Below are 7,417 nucleotides of genomic sequence, written 5' to 3'. Positions count from 1 at the left end.
CGTTCATCTAGTAACTGACAAATTTTACAGGTTCCTCGGATCAAACAGAATTATTATGGGGGGGGGGGGGAGGGGATCGTGCTTTTTTATACATGGACCAAAAACTTTGGAATAACCTTTCCATATATTTATGGCAAGCACCTTCTACTAATATTTCCAAATTGAACCCCAACACCCAACTATTTCATTTACATTGATAATGCTACGTTTTGCTTGTTGTTTGTTTATGTTTTGCGATGTTATGTTGTAATCTGGGGTTGTAACGCATCATAAGAAATTAAACTTCCTTTACATTTTCTGCTTCCACATCGCCATGAATAGGCCAATCTTTTTATGTGTTAATGTGCGCTTTGATATAAGAGTCCACTATTATCACTGCTATTATTTCTATCATTAAGAAATTTCTTGGAGATCAACATCACCTCAAGTTCCGACTTTTCTGAGGATACTTGCCGTCCCGAGCAATGCTGGCTATTTGGAGTGTTTGCACCTGGTCGGATACAACCAAATAACATCATATAGCTGCTTTGGTTCTGAGTGCTCCTACTGCAATCGTGCACACATTCATTTTCACAATCCAGTGAACTACTTGTGTCAGTTTGTCGGGTCGTCTTTTGAACTCTTTTGAGGCCAGTTTGATACAATCACATACGATTTGTTGCACTGTCTCGTCTCATTCTCGGCATATCCTGCATGTGGCATCCACATCTCTTTTCTGTATCTTATAGCTTTTACGGCATTTGTTGACAATGCTTGCTCTTGGGCAACAAAGATCAGTTTCTCAGTATCCTTCTTCAGCCAAACCGTATGTGTTATTACTTCTGATGTTATCATCATTATTGTTATCATTATTATTATTGTTATTATTATTATTATTATTATTATTATTATTATTGCTATTATTATTATTATTGATATTGTTATCATTATTATCATTATCATTATTCAATTCATTCAATTCATTTATTTTCATTCTCATTTTTCTTCCAACAAAACATAACACAGAATAAATCAGGAATGATATCATAAGCTTATACATTAGAATGTGGGAAGCAAAAATTAACAAATAGAGATATAAATGGTTTATACGAAGTTATGTTTGGAGGGGAAAAAAGAGAACTGAGAGGTCCACTCAAAAGCAATGCTTGATGTATATCATGAACCACTCAAGTGTTTCTTTCAAAATATTTACTGTAATTACAAATACTTAACACAAAAATAATTAAGACAGAATGGAACAAAACAGCACTAAAATGATTGAGACAGAATGGAACAAAACAGCAGAAACACAACAACATGACATGACTAAACTGACGGAGATGCGATTGGAAGGACTTGGGCAGAAACAAAATTAAAGGAAGAAAGGAAAGAAGAGAGAGAGAATGCCTACACGCTGAACAAGAGAAACGGAAGAGGGGATAGAGGAGGTGCTTTTGACAGCTGGTGACTGCACGCAGCTGTGCAAAAATTATGCAAATAAGATGCAAATAAGATTATTGTTGTTATTATCATCATCAGCATTTTCATCATCAGCATGGAATATCATCAGCATCATCACCATTATCACCATCATCATTATTATTTCATCATGTATCGGCATTGACTGTTTACTTGGTAAAAGGGGCACAGTTTGCGGTTTGCATTTTGGTACGGGCAAAAGTAGTTACATGTATATCCCCTCCCATTTCGCAGCACTTGCTGGCGTCCTCTAATTTTGTATATAACTCTTACCAACAACCTCACACAATATACATTTCTTTACTTTGTCAACTAATTGCTTAAATACTCGGCAAACAATCTGAATCTAAAATCTAAAAGAGAGTATTATATCTCAATTATTCGGTAATAATAGCTTCGGACCCAAAATTCATCTCTACTCGGTACACCACGCAGAAAAGAGTATTCTTTTCAAGCAGATTTAGATTAGTTATCAAACATAATACTAGTATACGTTTCACTTACTTCTTAGTCTGTTGATGTAATCATATCTTTTTATAACAAAGGTATACATTGTGGTCAGATGTATTGAAAGCATTGGCACCAAATCAACATACATTGTATATCCCCGTAGAAAGTCGCCTTCATTGGTAAAAGTGTGTTGTTTAATTGATGCCAAATCATGAAAGACATAAAGATCTAGTGTGGCGTGCTCTTTATTACTATTCCTATTCTATATTGGTGCTCTTGTGGACCTCAGTTACTTTCATTTAATCAAACGAGAAATTACAGTGAATTCTATTCCTTTACAAACACCCGGTAAAACAGAAATTGGCAATGATTAAAATTTCTAACTGAAGATTTTTACATCTGTACAGATTTTATTTCTGCGTTTATGTTGTAAGTTAAGTTGTAACTTAGATGTCGCATCTCACATACTTTGCAATTCCCTTTTTGTTTTGTGTTTCTACTTTCTCGATTGAAATTAATCAAACAATGTGATAGTTTTACGCATGCTTTATATTGTATTATATTTTGTTTCACTCCTTGCTGGTTGCAAAAAAAAAATAAACTGAATTGAACTAAATTGTTTAAGTTTGGGGTGCACTAATATACAAGTTGAGAACGATAAATTAAGGATAGGGCCTAACCCATATGCACATTATTTGCAGTCCACGCCGTTCAGTATAGAATCGACACTTGGCACAATGAGTAGGTCCTACCTTCAAGGTATATTATTGTCATCTTTACAGGAAAGCACTCGATCAATATATGACCGAATGCCTTGGGTATATACAATAATTATACTCAATACAAGTCACACAAAACATAAGCAAAATTGTGTGAATATGAGTAAGGGAATTTTCCTAATGTTATATTACATCTACTTTTTGTCTACTAAAAGCATTCACTTCTCAAATTAACGGTGAATGTGAAGGATGCATGCAATAGAGTTATTGCCCGATCGAAAATATGCTTTGTTATCTCGGACAAAAGGCTCGAATCAGAAGAAGAAGAAGAAGAAGAAGAAAAAAAATATATATATGTGGTGGGGGGGTGGGTGGGTGCGTGTGTGTGTGTGTGTGTGTGTGTGTGTGTGTGTGTGTGTGCGCGTGTGGGTCTGCACGATACTTTATATGAAGTTGATGGGTAAAGAGCGTGTCTATTAAGAATTGTGCTTTGGGCACGGCATTTCCTCGTAGCAACCACTCTGCTGCAGATATCGCCTTATCACATTAATGCAGTCCATTAATGCATCATTCAAAACAGTTTTTAGATAGAGTGGTTTTGTGTCATTTTAAAATTGTTTGATAGATACTTTATTTTCTGCAAATCAATATATACATAAATTACATAATCATGAACATGGAAAACATACAAAGTATATTTAAAACATAAACAACGATATAAAAGGAAATTAATGATATAATATTACAGTATGCATGTCTAGGCAGCTGGGATTACAATAACAATATAATATCTAAGAAGCGATAATACAGAGGGCCGCCATTGTAAGCATTGCTTGAAAAGATGGCCGGCCCGAGGAAAAGGTAGGGACGTATCAAATTCGTAACAATACAAATTCTGCTGCGAAGGTAGCAGGGGAAAATAAACTCTGATGTGTGATGGTGGTGAATGTGCGTGCAAGTGCTTGAAAGTGCACAGGGGCAGATAGGCTGGAATTTAGAATAATAAAATTGGTTTGCTGGAAGAGGGAACGACTTACGATGTTGCTATCGGGAGACCAACGTGAGTCATATAAATTATTCGTGCTTAATTCGTATTTGAAGTATACTGTAGTAAAATATGCTTCTTTAAGTTTGCTTTGAATGAAAACAAGGAGGCACACTGTTTCAACTCTTCAGGAAGAGTGTTCCATGTATCCGGACCGTGATGTCTAATCGACTTTTGAGCAAGTAAAAGCTTTGGATTGCTTAAATGAAAATCATGGGAACGACGGGTAGGGTATGGGTGAATATGGTCATTGGTTACTAGGGCATTATGGAAAAATGGTAATAAATTTCGAATGTGTTTATACATAAATATGGCATATAGGTATAAATGTATATCATGGGCCTTTGGAGTTTTTAGGCGATAAAATATGGGATCAGTGTGAGCCAAAAAATTTGAATGTGTGCATATACGAAGAGCCTTTTTCTGAAGAAGAAAAAATGTTTTCAATTTGGTTTTGCTACAGTTGTCCCATACAATATTACAGTACATTGCATATGGTAGAAATAAGGTGTTGTATAACATCATTAAAGTTTGATCATTAATTCAGTATTTTATTCTCCTTAAAACGCCAGTTGCTTTAGATATTGCTGTTATAATATTCTGAACATGAGTATTCCAAGTTAGATTGCTATCTAGGGTCACTCCTAGGAACTTGGTTAAATGTTTCTCAGCAATATCTATATCATCAATAGAAATACTTTGAGGAAGGGTGGGTTGGGATTGAAGCGTATGAAAATGTATAAAACAAGTTTTATCAATATTCAATGAAAGCTTATTACTTCTAAACCATTTCGAAATGTTATCTAATTCCATATTTAATGTATCAACCAGTGTTACAATATCCATATGGGAATAAAAAACGTTGGTGTCGTCTGCAAATAAGATGAAGTTTAAACGAGGAGAGGAATTAATAATATCATTAATATAAATCAAAAAAAGGAGGGGCCCTAGGATAGATACCTGAGGGACACCACAATCATGACACGTTCAAATATGATGAGTGACTGGATTTAAATGCAACATATTGTTTTCGATGACTTAGATAACTTCTAAACCACGACAAAGTAATCCCTCTCACGAAATAATTATATAATTTTTCAAATAAAATGTCATGGTCAATAGTGTCGAATGCTTTACTAACATCCACAAAGACTCCAATTATGTGCTCCTTTTTAATAAACGCATCAATAATATTATCAACAGACTTGATTATAGCATAATCAGTAGAAAATCCTTACCTAAAACCAAACTGATTCACATTAAATATTTCATTTTCAATCATGAACGAGGAGAGACGCTTATAAACTACTTTTTCTAAAATTTTCGATATTGGAGGTAACAATGAGATGGGTCTATAATTTTTCACCATTGATGGATCTTCTCTTTTATAAATGGGGATAACTTTGGCGATTTTAAAAGAGTCTGGAAACTTACCGTTAAGTAGGGATAGATTGAATATATGGGTGAGAGGGGCTGCTAAGGGGTAAATTATTTTTTTTCAAAAAATTCACCCTTAAGTTATCAGGCCCACAGGATTTACTACATTTCAGAGATCGAACAATATCAATAATTTCCGATTCATTAATTGGAGTAAAAAAACAAAGAATTTTGATTACTTTCAGGTAAGTAATCTTTATGATTTTTTTATATCATTTATGGGAATAGATGCTGCTAAAGAAGGACCAACATTGACAAAGAAATTGTTAAAAATATTTGCAATTTGGTCAGGATTGGTAATAACATTATCATTATGAGTAATGCTATCAGGACATTCCGTAGGTTTCTTTTTGAGTATTTCATTAACAATCCGCCAAAGAGCACTTTTATCATCCTTATTAGATTCGAGTTTATTTGAAATATATGATTTACGTGAAACTCTAATCAAGGTAGTTAATTTGTTTTTATATGTTTTATACCTTTTCACGTTTTCAGTAGTATAGGTTTCCTCAGAGATATTTTATAAAGACGGTTTCGAGTAAGAATGGAATGTATAAGACCCTGAGTAATCCACGATTGCCGAGCTCTTTTCCTTCCATTCGTTTTGGGAGTTAAAGGAATGTGTTTATCATAATTATCTAATAGTTTTTGTAAGAAAATTTCGTAGGAAGAATTAACATCTTGGAGTTCAAAGACGTCATTCCATTGTTCTTCGAATAAATCTTGATTCAATGAATCAATATTTTGTGGCGTTTCATTTCGATACGTTTTCAAATACTGTTTGGGTTGGCAACGTATTGGAGTTGTTACAGATCTATCATTAATCATAAAAATCGGTAAATGATCAGATATATCTGAATAAAGAATACCGTTCATACAGGTTTCAGTTATAACATTAGACAGTATATCATCTATTAATGTTTTACTATGGGTGGTGTTATTTATTCCGGTATGTTTATTGATGTGGGGATGCAGTGAGTTGGAAAGTAATATGTCATGGAAATGGGTGGGTTGTAATAATGTTGCAAGACTACAAGGGATCAGCGCAGAATGATTGCAAAAAGATATACATCATTACATTTTAAGCATGGGAGAGGAAAAAAAAATAACCTAGCAAAATAAATATGAAACCTTATGATTATAGAATTTTGTGCAAAGCACCCATAAATAGGTTCAATACTGTAATATAGGCCCTAACATCAACTTGGAATATGGGTACTCCGAATGAGTTTTGCATAGGTCAATCCTTTCTTCTTCTTTTTTTACTCAAAAGACTTTGTTATCCTTTTTTTTGGGGGGGGGGATGACTAATTTGCCGTCAAGACATGGACATAAGCAACATCGAATGCCCATGTTGCAACATTTTCCCACCGATCATAAATCCCATCCAACACTGACAGAACACTTTCAAAATCCGACGTGAACTTATGCTTTTTTTTTTCTTTTCATCATAAAATCACTTCTTAGATATTTGGCTAAATGCGACATGTTTTATTTAATGACTTCTGAAAAAATTATTTAATGGAATTATTCCCGGTGGAATTCTTCCAGTGACGTCGAACCTTTCAGGAGTTGCATACACAGGACGTGTACAGAGTTCTGTTCCGGTTGCATAAAGTATGATACTTCTCTCTCTTTCACTATAATCTGTTCCACGTAACCTTACTTCAGGATACAGGTTGTGACGAAGACGTTATTCCCACTGGCACCAGGGATAAGAAGGTGGAAGAGAGACCACCTCCCTGGTTTCACAAAGCCGGTTCTGCAGCAACCCTATCTTTTCAGTGATTCGATAGATACAGGGCAAGTTCATCTTTGTAGAATGGCGACTATTGCAAGTGTTGCTAATAAGGCAACATGAAATAGTCGTCTAACGGACTTCATTTGATACATTGCAAGTATTGTGAAATGGGAAATCATTCAAAAAATTGAAATGTAAAGATGTATAGACGACTCTAGTTACCCTGATTCATTATAAGAAATCTGACTGAATGATCAGGGAGGTACTATAGGGGCCTACTTTCACTCTAAAAACGCAAATGTTGAATCAACATTTAAAATGGGCCGAGGAGTGACAGCATTTTTGAAGTGTTGCATCCAACTTTTAAAATAACATTTTAAATGTTGAATCTAGCAGGAAAACCAACACTTTGAAAATGTTGTCACTCCTTGGCCCTTTTAAATGCTAATTCAACATTTGTGTTTTTAGAGTGTTCACCTCCCTTGAATGTTTTGTGACTTCGAAAGTTTCGACCGGCGGGAGATTTTCACAGTTTCGTCAAAAGAGGACGACATACAGTTCACCCAC

The sequence above is a fragment of the Diadema antillarum genome, unplaced genomic scaffold, assembly GCF_040938485.1.
Source record: "Diadema antillarum isolate AM-2024a unplaced genomic scaffold, OU_Dant_1.0 seq00000862_RagTag, whole genome shotgun sequence".
Classification (NCBI taxonomy): domain Eukaryota; kingdom Metazoa; phylum Echinodermata; class Echinoidea; order Diadematoida; family Diadematidae; genus Diadema; species Diadema antillarum.
This window is presented reverse-complemented; position numbering follows the sequence as displayed.